The sequence below is a fragment of the Cryptotermes secundus genome, unplaced genomic scaffold (genome assembly GCF_002891405.2).
Source record: "Cryptotermes secundus unplaced genomic scaffold, Csec_1.0 scaffold696, whole genome shotgun sequence".
Lineage (NCBI taxonomy): Eukaryota > Metazoa > Arthropoda > Insecta > Blattodea > Kalotermitidae > Cryptotermes > Cryptotermes secundus.
Genome location: NW_019734322.1, coordinates 1,068,507 through 1,084,777, shown reverse-complemented (window position 1 = coordinate 1,084,777; position 16,271 = coordinate 1,068,507). Strand labels below are relative to the sequence as shown.

General features: G+C 42.1%; 1 protein-coding gene across 3 annotated transcripts in view; it reads right to left on the bottom strand.

Annotated features, from left to right (window-relative positions):
* The window catches only part of LOC111868627 (tyrosine-protein kinase Src64B), a 73,473-nt gene extending 57,753 nt beyond the window's left edge, over positions 1-15,720 (bottom strand). The window contains exon 1 of one of the 3 annotated variants that reach the window (XM_023859451.2): positions 15,573-15,720. The gene's annotated coding sequence lies outside the window, so the exon portion shown is untranslated. Of the gene's footprint in view, positions 1-11,089; positions 11,222-15,572 lie in introns of those variants that run through there. The other 2 variants (XM_023859453.2, XM_023859452.2) reach the window with 2 other exon arrangements.
* Between the last annotated feature and the right edge of the window lie 551 nt (positions 15,721-16,271).

Sequence of the window (16,271 nt, the reverse complement as noted above, 5' to 3'; positions counted from 1 at the left end):
GGGTCCAACATGCAACGATAGAACAACGGGGTTATGCAACCAGTTTCTTCGCAACGGCTCGGTAAACACACCTCCGCGCAGGTGAAATTACGTCACCACAACAGTGCTTAGGTATCACGTGATTTGTTTTCTGTGTGGTCTGCAGTAGAACTGTGTTCTCTGCATTGTCCGCATCGCGGCTATACTCGTATAACGGGAGTCCGCTTGCAGCTCAGCAGAGTTTTTAATTGAGTTCCGAAGTTCAAGGGTGATTTAAGACGAAATAACAAGAAGACTTCATAATGATGTCAAGTGATAGTTTCTGTGTTGAGATCCGTTGCTAGGAGACTAGACTCGCATTCAGGGGACGAGCCTAATCTAGTGCATGACGAGGGCAGTGCAGATCCAGGGGACGAGCCTACTCTCATGTATGACGAGGGAAGTGCAGATCCAGGGGACGAGCCTAATCTCGTGTATGACGAGGACAGTTCAGTTTCAAGGGACCAGCATATTCTCGTGTATGACGAGGGCAGTGCAGATTCAGAAGATGAGTCTGCTCTCATGTATGACGAGGGCAGTGCAGATCCAGGGGACGAGCCTACTCTCGTGTATGACGAGGGCAGTGCTGATCGACGAGCCTAATCTCGTGTATGACGAGGGCAGTGCAGATCCAGGGGACGAGCCTAATCTCGTGTATGACGAGGGCAGTGCAGATCCAGGGGACGAGCCTACTCTCGTGTATGACGAGGGCAGTGCTGTGGATTAGACGGAAGAACAGAGTGCTACAGTCGACAAATACGGCTGGAAATCGTTTGCTTGCGACTACTGCTCAGTAGAGATTTCACATTTTTCCTGTACCTAAACTAAGTGAATGTTTTATTATTTAGACTCATTAAACTTACGCGTACTCTTAACTTGCGGTTTTTAATTTAAGCAAGTAATTATATTATACTTGTCAATAATAATGCATATTTTCTTCCCTTTGTTTTCCACTTAAATTCGTCTGAAAATTTGGTATATGTACAATGTAATATGTATATATCACCAACGTCCGACATTAGAATTACTGTCTTCACAACTATCATTATGAACTTCTTTTTTATCTCTATAACAGACTGGCTTAGATATAAAACTAACCACGTACCGTTATAATGCACAAGCCCATCACACAGAATAAAATTGGGCTTATGTATCTTAATTTATCGTACAAAGAAGCCTGACCAAAACAAGTTTCCAATACTCGATCACCTTACCATATTTTGTTGGCCAGTCATGTAACTGATTAGCTAGGTCAGTTGACGGTTACATCGGAAGTTCCGTGATCAGTTAGTCAGTTGATTACTTAGTCCAACAGTTAGGTACCTGATTACTTTGAAGTTAGTAGGTATAAGTAAAGTAGTCCCTGTGCTTAACAAATTAAGCACTACGCCATGAAGGAGTATGGAGGAGTGGGTGTACATATCCACGTTTTCTTGGCCTCGGCACTAGCTGGAGGTGAGTGGTCAGCTTCACGCCCCTGCCAATTTAACCCCCGGGGACAGAGCCGCTGGTACCCATTGGATAGGATGTTGGGTGGACCCCAAAGCCGGTCTGGACGACATGGAGAAGTCAAAATTCTTGTCCTAAACGGAACTTGAACTCTGGCCCATTGGTTGTCCAGCCCGTAGCCAGTTGAAGTTAGCAGGTTCGATAGTTATTTACTCAGGTAGCTACTTATTTCACCAATCAGGTAGTTGACCACTTATTCAAGATCCAACACCGTACTTCCTTCTGCAGACCAACCGAAATCTTTAAGCTAATATTTTCGTCAGATGTTACTTTGTTTTTTACCGGATATGTAATCGCAAATACAGTAAATATGCACATAGTGCATTGCTGTTGGCAGTAGCATAACAGCATACGCAAACACAACGCAAGAATCTGTTATTTAACGGTACCATATCAACTTCAAAGGTTCTGAAGTGCTAAATTATATGTGTCGACAATAATGAATTGCAAGTCAGGAAGTGAACGTGGTCTGCTTCATGACATCACCTTGACTCACGCTTGAAGGCCCGAGGAAAGCAAAATACTGCCAGTCGCACCAACAGAGACTGGTCAGAATCGAAAATAAAAATTGGGAAATGTGTATTTTAATAGCTGTCTGGCTGCATGTTTGAGCAGACTTCGTACCGGGAGTCTTCACTGTTATTTTCTCGGCTGAAATAATCCTATTCAAAATGTGCTTTATCATATTTCTACAGAACACGAAGGCGTATCGGTAACGTTCTAGATCTGTATTCGGCAGGTGCTCGGTTCGAATCTCGGCCGGGACACCGGCTATCCTGACTAAGGTTGTTCACGATTTACCTCAATTCTTCCATGAAAATGTCTGGACGGTACATCCATTAAGCAACAGCCACTTCCTCCCAAATCACTTCCAACTCATTACTCACCAATCAAACTACCATCGACGTTATGAAATCTGAGGCGCTGACAGCGTCGTAAAAACAAAAATAAATTCTCGATGTACGTACTATACACATGTATATCTACACATAAACTATATGTATATAGTGTGACGTGGATGGCACAACAGGAAGTAGGGGTCACGTGAACTTTGCGGTCTCGCGAGTAACGTCACATACCCCAACTCCTTCCATCAATAAGCAAAGCTCGGTAAACATCCCTCCCTCCCCGGTGACGTAACAGGGGACACCGCCGTTACTACACAGTAATAAACAACTCTCGGCAGCGTTGCCCAGCAACGCCTGTAAACTCGGCGACTTCTACAATTCAATTGACTGGTTAGGCATTCCAGTTCTCTTATAAACCCTCAGCCAGACAGCGGGAAACGCACCTCGCTTCCTGTTGCGTAATCGCGTTTACAAGCGTTGCTGGGGAACGCTGCCGAGAGTTGTTTATTGCTGCGTAGTACCCGCGGTGTCCCCTGTTACGTTACAATTGGAAGTGCTGTTACGTCACCGCTTGAGGCGACGGAGTGCTTATCGAGCGTTGCGTAATAATGGAAGGGGTGGGGCTATGTGACGTCACTCGCGAGACCTCACAGTTCACGTGACCCCTACTTCCCGTTGCGCCATCCACGTTACACTGCTCCCTCCTTAAGGCTGTTCGTCCCGAATAGCCTAACGGTGCATCCCCGTTCCGTTTCTTCCAAGGCTGTGCTTGCTGCGTCTCCTGTTGTTTCGGCTGCTCCTCTTGCAGCGCCTATTCTCTGGCCGTTATATCCTCCGCTCCCTTCTTAAGGATTGTTCGTTCCGAACAGCCTAACGGTACATACCTGTTTTCTTCTTCTTCTTTTTCTTCTCTGGTGTTCGTCTTCGGGGCGCTACCTCCGCTCTCCCCCTTTTTTTAAATGCTCGTCTCGAGCAATTCCATGGTCTAGCGGTTGTTGATTCCGTCGTTTCACATTCGTCCCTCACATTAATCTATTGCTCATTCACTCGTTCTAGCTGGGGAGGCCAGTGTTTCTGTGTTACCCGTTCCTCCACCATGCGCTATTCCATTTTTTACGTTTTGGAGGGGGTCGACCCCTCAACAAGGTCCAATCCTTGTCTTGTCGTAGGCCGACAGAAGATCTGACTATTCGCTTTCCGATATTCACGCTGACAATCTCGTAGATGGTCTTCTTATGAGTTCTTCTCCATCCTAGGTGCGATCGCTGTCCTGATCTACACCCTCCGATGACGTCCTTGGTTGGCACTTTTTTCTTCTGGCATAGCGGCCGTCTGCCGCCTGTGTTCTTTATTCCCGTTCTTCCTTTCCAGGTTTCTTGTTCAGCATTGACCCTGGTTGAATATTTCTTTACGAAATCTCCCTTGCTCCGTGTCACACCTGCACGGCTATTGTATGCAATCATACACCATGTAAACATCTCCATATAGAGATAAAACTGCAATATACTCCGACCCGCGAATACTTGACATGACTATTGTTCAAACAAAACAAGGTGCCAGTTGAACTGCGCACTTATGTTTAACAGTTTTCAGGACTATATATATACACAAATTCCATACCATTATACTAGAGCAATGGTTCCCAAACTTTTCCGGGCCACCGCCCCCTCCCCGTTGGCTCAATAAAATCATCTCCAGTACTCCATGCTCTACCCTATAAAAAGTATTCTTCAGAATACCTGTTTGCACAACCCACGAAGGAAGATAACAGCAATAAAATAAGACACATTCAGTAACTACTTCACTGTTTGCGATGGTGGGGCTTGATGAAGTGATGCCAGTTTCCCAATGTCTAGTCCGAAGTCACTTCAATCGCAAATAAGCGAACAATGCGCTCGGAGCCCACCTCCAGACCACTGTACTCGAGTATATGAGAAATAAGACGGAATATCCGGCAAGAAGAAAATTACAAAGTTGCGAAGTTGCGAGATCGCTTCCTCTCGAACCTGTGATACATTACTATGCTATGAATATCGTCCGCCAGTCGCGTTTGTATGACATAAGCGCGTAATTACTTCTCTCAGTCTCCCCTCGCCGACAATTCATTGTAGTGTCCTAATTTCTACACCACAAGCTTCGTCGGTACAAGTCGTAAACTTCGTGCTCTGACTAACCTTCTCGATTTTAAACAATTACACGTCTTAAAACGAAGTCTCAGTCCTACCTGCACAGAATCTAATACTGGGGTCAAACACCTGAAACCGATAAAAACAGCAAAGAGCAGCAGCAAGGAAGGTTGACTGAGGATGATTGGTTTAACGCACCACGTGACAATCCTTGCTACATACTGCAAAACTATTAACTGCCTTCCTGTGTGTTTTATTTGTTGAAATCGTGTTTACAACTCGACGGCTGTTGTGCTGTCACGAGAAGAATCAGCTTCATTAGTTCCCATGGAATTCACAGGCACGTCACTTTAAAATATATTCGAATTACCTCTATAATCCAAACCTTTCCACATAGTAAACTTCTTAATTGTCTTCGAAACCCTCACACCGAATCCCGAACATATATGTCTGTCCCTCCATCCCTCGATTCAACTGCTGCCTGCTACATGCGTACAGTCAACAAAACTGGCAATTTTCATAGGAATATCAAGACGTGGCAACTCAACACAAAGGATCCGTAAAAACACCAAAAATATGGAAGAACTGGTTAACGCTCGTTGTAATCGGCAGGATGTTCCTCCTGTTCCAAAGAATGCACCATACAATGTGTGAAGTGAGCTCAGAAGAAACCTTCACGTATTCTCGGTAGGAAGTGTCTGAACGCGCAGCTCTTTAAACAATGGCGTAATTCCATACGCGCCTGATTTAATGTCCATTAACTATATTTTACCTACAGAGTACTGGGAACTTCCCGACAAAATTTCTAAAACCAACCTCGCTACTGCACAGGCTTCCAGTCCTGCAAATCTCATATTCTTATATGTCGGTAATGTAGGTTCATACACTAATAATGAAATACATTTCATCTCTTGCATCAGCTTATTGGATTCGTGTTTGGTAGGCCAAATGATCGTATCTTACATAAGCGAGTCTTTCTTTACTGTAAGGAGCTGTAAATAGATTAGAGATCGTTGGTAGTGGCGACAGTGACGGCGGTGATGGCAGTTATAGTCGGTTTTTGAATGCGTTACAATAAGAACCCGAAATCCGTTACTAGCAATTCCTACTGGCAAACACCAGGTATCCCTAACACAGCAGATACAATTAGTACTCCCAGGCAGGAAATTAAGTTGCTGATGGCACAAACCCGAATCGAAATTTAACACTTAGTACTCCTATTTACTGCTCTCTTGAGTACATATCCGCTCTTACCACATCTCAGTCAATCAACGTTCTCGGTGGCTTTTATCAAGGAAACTGGAAACCGCAACGCAACCGCAATTTCCGAGAATTGTTATCAGCCTGAGTTGAACACATGTTAGTGAATGGTGCAGCGAAAATTGAGGAAACGGTAACGCAAATCGCGGAAAGACTAAGAAACTCAACTTCCAGGCAACGGAGCATGCCAGTCTTCTCGCAATTACGTTGCCGCGTGGTTTCCTAGTGTCAGATATTCTATAACGACTGTCAGCGATTCATTTGTTTCTCAAGATGGCACGAAAGGTTGACGAAGCTGTTTTGTTTTTTTCAGTTAAATGAGCAAGGGCCTGGTATACTCGTATATGACAAACGCCACCCAGACTATGCTAGGCGGAACAAAATATATTTGGCTTGGGAAAGAATTTCTCATGAGATGAAGGAGTCTGCATCCTGGTTAAGTTCTTTCGAAACAATATAAGGGCCTCAGTTTAAACTGTAACAGAAGAACGGATGCGCCCAGTGTTTTCTTTTATTAATATTGTATTTAAGCGTCCTGTTACATTAACATATCATTTATTTCACATATTATTTCCGTTCTAAATACAACGTACTGCATAGTGACCTTTCTTCCACATTACATGGTTCGGCTGTATACAGCAAGTCTCCTATCTTGCTAAAATTGTTGCACTGTATAACAAAATTGTATTTGGTGTGTGAACGTTATTTCCTGATTAAAATAAACTGACCCTCATTAAAACAAATTAATTAACATCCCACTATTTTCCTTGTGGTAGTGGTCCTCTCTTCTCACGCCGTCTCAACTACCGCCATATTATGACAGGATCAGTATTATTATCTTCCACTGTAGAAGGTAAGTGTACGAAATTAAAAGAATACAATAATGCATTACGTCGGACAAACATGCTTACTTAAGTTGATGTGAGCAACTAATCAAACATAAGTTGCGTCAGTGTTCACCTGCTAGTCTGGAAACCAGTTGCCTGCTTGAAATCGGCTATGTTTCTCGGAAATTGCGGTTACGTTGCGGTTGCCGGTTTCCATGGTGTGGCCTCGGTCTAATATGTTTAATAAAACGCGGCACGTCTTCGTAATGACAAAAACCAGCGACAACTAGTTCTGATGAGAGGTGTACTCCTAAAAATGAAAGTGTGTGGGCGGTTCAGCACGCAGTTCTTGGTTAAAATAAAGGGCTTGAGATCATATGAAGTGAACCTCATTACGAAGCGATAGCTCTACATCCTTAAATGAAGAACTCAACAGCAAACAGCTCAAAATTATACAATCTCTAAGAACTTCATGTTTCATACCAGTGTCTTCAACAGAAGTTCCAGGGCCACGCCCTGGATCGCCCTGGTTCTGACAAACAGCAAAGTATTAAAGAACCAGTTTTTACTGAAAAGAGCAGTAAGAATGTCTCAAAACTTAGATTCGAATCTTTACCAACAGCAGTGGCGTTTATTTCTTTCTCGAGAGTATTAGCTCTGTTTTTTGTCCTTAGGGATTTCCAGTGCATACAAACAAGAACTGGTAGTAACATAACGGATTTCGAGATTTTACTGTTAACAAATATACAAGACATAATATGAGCACAAGAACGTAATTCTTGTTTCACTATTTCGAAACAAGTAAGACTTATTCAAAATGTCTACAGGACATAAAACGTGTGTTTAATTTTTCTCTGCTGCTTTTGTCAGACATATTTCTCGCTCTATTAACTATTTGAAGAGTCATGCATAGGAACGCAAGTACGAGGGTTGGAACTTTAATAGTGGCAACACTGCTGTAGAGACGACATGCAACGGAACAAATTAATGTCGCTTATACCACACGTTAGTTACATACCTACCTTACCTCAGAGTAAATGGACTCTCCATTCCCACATCACGCGCATGCGCAGTGACGAGAAGAACAGAGCCTTGTGTTAGCTGGCGGTCTAATGTAGTGTTGTCACGATGTTTTCGAAACAGGAACAACGGAGCTGGATAAAGACTGAATGTGCCAGAGGCCGTACAGCACGACAGTCTCATCAAGGTCTTCAAGAGGCTTGCGGGGAATCTACATTGCCTTACAGAACAGTGGCAAGGTGGGTAAAAGCCTTCAACGAGGGACGCCAAAATGCGGCAGACATGCGTCGGTCAGGTCGTCCTAGCGTTAGTGAAGAAGAAGTGTATGCTCTTTCCGCGTTACTGGAGAGTGATCGACGCCATTCCATTCGTGAGCTGGCCCGAGAGACAGGATTAGAGCGTACGACCGTGCTTCACATTCTGAAGAAACGCCTGGGCATGAGAAAAATTGCATCACGATGGGTTCCGCATGATTCGACGGAAATGCAGAAATGGCCACGATACGACGCTGCTCGTAACCACTTGGAGCGCTATGAGCGTGAAGGAGAGGCTTTCTTACGCCGTATCATTACGCTGGATGAGACATGGGCCATATCGTACGAACCACAAATGAAATGCCAATCGAACGAATGGCGTCATTACGGGTCACCACGAAAATCAAAAGTTCGTCAGAACCCCAGCAATGTGAAAGTTATGGTGAGTCTTGTGTACGACTGTGATGGTGTTATCCTAACGCATACCGTTCCCTAACAGCAGACCGTCAATGCACAGTATTACTGTTCATTTTTGGAACACAACCTGCGACCAGCTTTGAGAAAGAAGCGGCCACACTTTCTGCAGAACCCACCCATCATTTTGCAGGACAATGCTCGGCCGCATGCAGTGCAAGCTGTGACTGATTTGTTTGATCGATGGGGCTAGGAGGTGCTGTACCATCCACCATACTCCCTGGACTTAAGCCCTTGTGACTTCAACTTGATTCCTAAGTTGAAGGAACCACTTCGTGGCATTCGCTTCAGAACTGTTCCAGAGATTCTTCAGGCAGTAGACCACTCCATTTGAACTATCAACACAACAGGCGCTGCTAAAGGTATCCTACGACTTCCACATCGCTGGCAACGGGTTGTACACAATGCTGGTGACTACACTGAAGGACAGTAAAACTTCAAAACATGCATCTATTTTGTATCAGCTGTAAATAAACAGTTGTCATTATTAAAGTTCCAACCCTCGTAAGTCTTGACGTAAAATGCCCGCTGTTTTATCCGATTTTAAGAAAAAATTGGAATTTGTCAAAGGTAAAATTTGGAAAACCTCCCCAATATCAAATGTAATTAAAAATTTTCTGCGGTTTTCGATTTATTTTGTGTTTACAGACGGACAAGCAGACGGAGCGATTTTAATAGGATCTCAGCAGAGATATAGACGCACCTGAACAGGAAGAATATAGACTGGCCTCTAATGGCATAGAACCCATACACAATTTCATGAAATTCCGTCAATTGTTTCTAAATGTATGCGTAGGAACAGAAAGGGGCATGACACGATAAATCTTCCTTTCCTTATAAAATAGGCACAAGAATGCGTAGCTACAGACATCAGTTCCTAGGCCTATAATGTATGTAAACTCCATTTAAATCATTCATTTGTGGTTTATTTAACAATTTGTCACTACCCCAGACTATATAGCATCGACTGGTATGAAGTGAATAATGAAGTAGAAAGAAAAGGGAAGGAGCCGATCGTAACCAAATCTGAGGCAATACATATTATCCTTGGATGTCTGGACGGACTGAGAAAAATCACGAATATCCTCAGCCAGGAATGCTGTGTCTCGGCCGAGATTCGAAGCGGTAACCTTCCGAATACAAGTCGGAGTAAACTTGCTTGGCAAGTAAGTAAATTAAAAGTAAAGTTGTCCCTGTGCTTGAAGAGTTGATCGACGTTTTCTTTACCTTGGCACTAGTTGGAGGTGAGTGGTCAGCTTCACGCCCCGGCCGCTTTATACCCGGGGAAAAAGCCCCAGGTGCCCACTGGATAGGAGGATGGGTAGGCCCCAGAGTCGGTCTGGAAGACGTGGGGAAGAAAAAATTCTTGACCCTACTGGGGCTGGTACACTAGGCCAGTAGTGGCCGCTGTACCAAGTGGACTCAGTCTCACCCCACTAACAATAGTAATATAAATTCCCTTTTTTCTATCACGCCTTTAATGGTCCAGTCCCTTATTATTTGGCATTACAGATTATTTAAAACTTTATATTTCCTCTATTACTGTTGCATAATCATATTCTATTCTCATCAAAATATAAATCAATATATCACCACCCAAACAAAGCACCACTGTTCCACTGCTGAATACAGCAACCACCTCCATTACGCAACCAGTGAAACTACATCGCTATGGCAACACCACTCTGCTACACAGTGATACATTAAATTTTGAAGCTGAAGTTAATCTAAATAAGATTTAAAAATTCAGTTCCTACCACAAAAATATGATCACAATGTACATGAAAAAAACACCTGGTACAACTGTTTAGTGAAATAATCCCTCTTTGTTCCGAGAACTTTATGAAACCCACATATATAGCCAAAGATCTTTCGCAGTTTCCCCCAATCAATCCAAAGAGTATCTGAAACTAGGCCATGGCCCGTTTCTACCGCATGTTCTTTCATTCATCATTCACTCTACCATCAGACACTGAACAGTTCGAGCTACTGACAGCATCCTTATACAAAACATAAATAAAACAAATAAACGAATATTTCCCCCCATCTAAACCTGTCTTCTTTTCATATTTTCTAATCGAAATTTTTTACACATTTGTCACTGTCCCTATGCATACTATATGTCTGACTGATATCACTGTCCTTGTTTTACTCACTTAATGGTAACAGACAGCAGGAACATATTAACTTCTTTATTATATTACTTCATCCTCCTATTACTTCCACTACAGACCTAGAATTACCCAGAGCTTAACTATAACAATTAATTTTTAATAGCCTGTTACATATTTGTATAAATGACGAGTCAAGTAATTTTAGCTGCGACTGTGAAAGTCAAAATACTTCATTTGAGTACCGTATTTACGCATGTATAGGCCGCGTGCGTGTATAGTCCGCAGCACAATTTTCAGACAGAAATTATAGAAAAAATAATTTTCTTGGAATATTATTTCAGGAGTAGAACACCCTGTATTACTAATTATGAATATAATTTTTTTTTAATTGAAGTGTGATTTCGAATATTTCGAATATAAGCCGCACCCCAGTTTTCCTCTTGAATTTTTGGCAAAAAATGTGCGGCCTATACATGCATAAATACGGTATATCTTAACAGAAGTTTTGAAGTTTCTGAATTAATTTTATATGGATAAAGAAGACAGTATAATATCCTATGTCTATTAGTTAATTCAGTAATGCAAACGTTTAATTTCATAGCAAGTCAATCATACAAATGTGTCAAGTACTAAACTTACTTTCAAGTAAACTTCCAACTCAGCGAACTAAAACTTACTTCATAAGATATTTCATTTGGCACATGACTCTGCTGAAAACATGGCACAGAATCTGGTCTTCCAAGCACAAAGGAAATACTAATCCTGCAATCAAGTTCCTGGTTGTATGTGTGCACAGGAAGTGAGCATAAAATCACAAATGATAAGAACAATCTCAAAGCAGATGAGACCAAGAAACACACATCCTTCCTCCTTTACGAAACAAGGCACGCGGAAAATATACAGTACTGACATTAATATAAATTTCCATGCTAAATCACTACAGAAAAATGCAACCTTCTCTGATTTCAATAAAAGTTGGTGAACTTGTAAACTCCATATAAAATAATATTCTTGTACAATTTCACCACCTTGTCTTGCAGTTCTTGTGGAGTTGGGATGAAAAAAATCATAAAAAAATAAGTTCTGAAAGAACTAGTCGCCTGTTTTCCTTTCACTATTTATTCGGTATTTGACACAACATGGATCACATAGAAAACACCGCTTCTAGCAGTTCTTCCATCGTTGTGTTATATGTTATCTTGGAAACATGTTTACCAAGCCATTGTCTAGCAACATTAGGAAGGGGGGCGACAGACACACAGACACCTAGGTTATCTCATAAGCCTTCTTTTATTTTTTTCAAAATAAGGAAAATATGCTAAAAATGTATTTTTTGATAGGCTGTCTCCACTAAACATCATCACAACTTCTGTTCTCTTCAAACTACAAGGCTCACATGGGGCTTTTCCTGAAGCTAACAGAAATGTTATTTTCACAGATTTACAACTCATATTCAGGCAGAGTAATTTTGGTTTCGCTGTCACTGGATGCAACCTCTGACAAATTTCTCACGTGTCATTTTTGCAGTACACATGATGAAGAGTAAGTATTGATAGGTTCTCAAATTATTGAAGGCTCATACAGCTCCTGGCTACACTTCACAGATCACTGTTTCACACAGACCAGTGTCATGCTGCTTGCTAATGGCGTCCAACGACATAGTGTCCTCGACTTCTGTGTCCAATGGCTCCTGCGCTCACTGGTTGGCACCGTTCCTCTGAAGATCCCAAACTACTTGAAGGCATAGTCCTCATGCAACATCCTCCCTGAACTAACTCACAAACTCAAAAGTTATTCAGCCAATCTGTCTTCGTGTCAAGCACCCATCTGGGGCCCAAGACGATATTTCAGTCCTCTCGTCTCCGGCATCTGCCCTTGTCTTCTCCCTCCTCTTCATAAGGGCAGCTTCCCACAGCTCCAGCACACCAGGCGTCAGTAGTCTCTTCGCCCGGTTTGAGGGGGCGGTTCCCCCCAGAGCACCCTGGTGCTCGTTTTTGGGGGCCTGGCTGCTAGGAACATGGCCTGCATCTTGAAGGCCTGCCTGAGAGCATCGTTCACTGTCTTCTCTCCTCCCAGCATCAGCTGGATTTTTATGTTGGGTCTTTCCCTCTCAATTCTGATGTAAAGAAAAATAGCATGACCTAAAAAGTGAACTCTCTTTCAACAAGAGACTGTCTTTGCCAGGCCTGTTCAACAATAGCAAAAAATGCACTTTAGCATCTTGCAAAGTCTCTCCTGTCTTTTTAAAATGAAAGAAACCTTCTAAGCACAAAGAACTAGTCAAAGAGATGATGCTGTCTATAGTAGAATCTCTGTTTGAAGATTTTAGAAACAAGGAAGAAAATCATACCTCCAATTAAAAACGTCCAGCTGTAAACTAACAAAATAATAAGAAAAACAGAATCAATTTCACATAACCTTAAAGATCAATTTATAAATGACCTAAAAACATGCAACTTCTATTCACCACAGTTTGATGGGTACACAAATGTCCTTGATATGAGCCAGTTAGCAACAATGGTTACAATGGTCTTCAGTGATAACTTGATGAAGAAAGATATTCTTACAACTCTTCCCTTGACAGGCAAAATGAAAGATGAATCTTTTTACCCCGCCTTCAAAGCATATGCTTCTGATATCAATCTACAGCTCCAAAAACTCATGTCCATAACAAGTGATAGAGCACCTGCAACAGTAGGTAGCAAAAATGGATTTTTAAGTTTGTGTAGGAAAGACAGATCAATCCTAGTGTCCATGCATACCACTATATTATTCACCAAGGAGCTCGTGTATGAAAGTCGTCAATTTTAAACATGTGACAAATGTGGTAACTAAAATAATAACTCCATTTGTTTCACAAGCTTGAAACATAGGCTTTTAGAAGTTTTCCCGAAACCCACAGTCAGAGTATTCTGATTTGACAATACACACTGAAGTCTACTGGCTGAGCAGAGGCAAAGTTGTTTCAAGATTCGAGAGTTCTTGGAATCCAAAAATGAGTAATATGAGCAACTGACTGACTCATGTTGGTTGCTTGATTTAGAATTCCTCATACATCTAAGTGTTAATGTGTTAAATCTCAAGTTCCAGGGGAATGATAAACATAATCATGAAATGATTAGTTCAGTGATAACAACCAGAGATAAACTGATGTTATGATTATCTGATATAAAAAGAAAGACTCTACTTCATTTTCCACATCTAAAAAATTCATGTCTGAAGCTGGTGTTGAAGAAAATTTTGAATCATTGCCATTTCTGGATGATACTGAAAACCAGAATTCCAAAGGCACTTTCAGGAGTTTAGTTCAACTGAATCAATGATGAAATTAGTAGTAAACACAGCTGATGTCTGAGAAATAGCAACATAATTGGAAATCTTTTTTCAAGCTGATCTCACAGAACTTGAAAAAGTACCAATTATCACTTTCACAAGAAGGAACAACTGACAATAATACCACCATATCCGAAAACCCAATATATCAGTGCGACCACCATATCTGTTGAGGTCAGGAACTTTCATATTGTAGAACGTGATGTGTTGAAGACCTGCCAAATATTGTCCCAGAAAATTCTATTTTGTAGCTTGCTTATGTTCATAAATTTATTACAAGAAACCCCATGACTGTCCCATGATGAAATTTTCTCTACGTTAAAATATAACATTATGAATCTGTTATAAACATATATTTTTCCAAAAAAAAAATTGTGGAAAAACTTATGGTCAAGTGACACTGAAACCAAAACTACTTTATATGGATGTAAGTTACATGCACATCTGAAAAACAAACATTTCATCGTATTTTAAACAAGCCCCATATGAGCCATGCACCTTGCATACAACAGTTATAATAATTTTTGGTGCCAACAACATGCATACAAAAAATTTTACAAGTTTTGTGCCCCTGCTCCACAAAACCGCTACACACATGGTGCTGAAATTATGCAAGAATACTATTTTCTACAAAGTCTACAGCTCACTAACTTTCACTGAAATCTGAGTACGTTTGGCTCTTGCCTGTCAGTTTGGTAGGGGATGCCTTCCTGTTTGTTGTACTTCACAAGAAAACTACCAAATGAGTTGCTAGACTTACACTGATGGGAGGCTGCACCATAGTTCAAGCGGTTAGTCGCTGGCTTCCCACCACGGCAGCCCAGGTTTGATCCCGGGTCTGGTCAAGTGGGATTTGTGATGGACAAAATGGCACTGGGGCAGGTTTTCTCCGAGTACTTCAGTTTCCCCTGCCAATCTTCATTCCACCAACTGTTCCACAATCACCCTCACCTATCATCTGGGGCAGGTACAATAGGCCAGAAGTGGCCACAGTGCAAGGGACTTAGTCCCACCCCAATAGCAACAAAAAAAAATACACTGATGGGATTATAACTAAACCTTGTGGCCCATTACAATAACTGATGTAAACACACAAACTGTACCAGCAATTCCATCTTGAACGGGACTGAACTCTGAACTTCTAAGTAAAAGGTAAAGTAAAAGTAAAGCTATCCCTGTAACAGGCCATGAAGGCCCATAGGGTTGTGAGATGTTGAGGTTCCCACATTTTCTAGAAAATTGGCTCATAGATGGCGGTAAGGTTATCAGCCTTACGCGCAGGCCGCCCTTTCACACCAAGAATATTCCTGATACTCATTTCTGTTAGAGGCTGAGTCGACCCCAGGGCCATAGTGCGGCTGGAATGATTAGGTAAACTGAAAAAAAAATCATCGGGATTCTATCCCGCGACCTTCCGACTTGTAGCATAGTGCCTCAACTAACTACGCTACCGCGTGCCCCCTGAACTCTTGTTGAACTTCTACATACCTAAAAGGCATGCTCGACGCAAAGCAAACCACCTTCGGTTTGACTAGTCTCATTCAGAACTGGGTCCTATTTAGTTTTATAAACGCCTGACATTAAAAAGGGCTTCAATACGGACAAAGTACACTAACAATTAGCATGGCTGAAGCTGCTTTTAACATACAAAACATTATCATTCCAACCCCAATACAATCAGTGTCAACGACACTTTTAAGACCGCAACTTGCTATCACTGACATTCCGTAAATTCTACTCGTACACTATCCACTTAAAATGAACAACAAGGATAACTTAAAGTGAATACCTTATCTGATAAACGACGTTAATTTATCAATTCCGCTTCCTTCGATACGGCCATCGAAACTGAAAAATACGTCCAATCCACATTTACCAAACAAACTACCATTTCCCTCTTCAGACCGACAGGTACAACTTCCACATCCAACCACGGATCAGCGACTAAAGCCCTCGGATCCCTCGGATCCTCGGATTATTTCAACCTACCACACATCACATAGCAATACCAACCCGATCGACAGAAACTTCCAACACAAGGAATCCCAAATTAAACAGGATTTCCAGCGGGTAGATATGAAAAGTTACAAAGTTAACATTCAAATAAAGAGGCCGCGCCCTAGCTCAAGCGGTTAGTCAATGGCTTCCCACCGCGGCGGCCCGGGTTCGATCCCGAGTCGGGTCAAGTGGGATTTGTGGCGGACAAAGTGGCGCTGGAACAGGTTTTCTCCGAGTACTTCTGTTTCCCCTGCCAATCTTCATTCCACGAAATTCCCCATCATCATAATCACCCGGGGCCCCCGTATCCTTTGGATAGGAATACGGGTGGGCTCCAGATCCGACCTTGAAGCGATGAAGAAGAGAATAATCTCCTGCCCCTGCTGGGAATTCAATCCCAGCTGCACGGCCTGTGACCCGTCGCTATGCCGACTGAAAACATATGTGAACTTCTTCAACAGACGCGGACTGGTCGCAAGAGCAGTCGCTG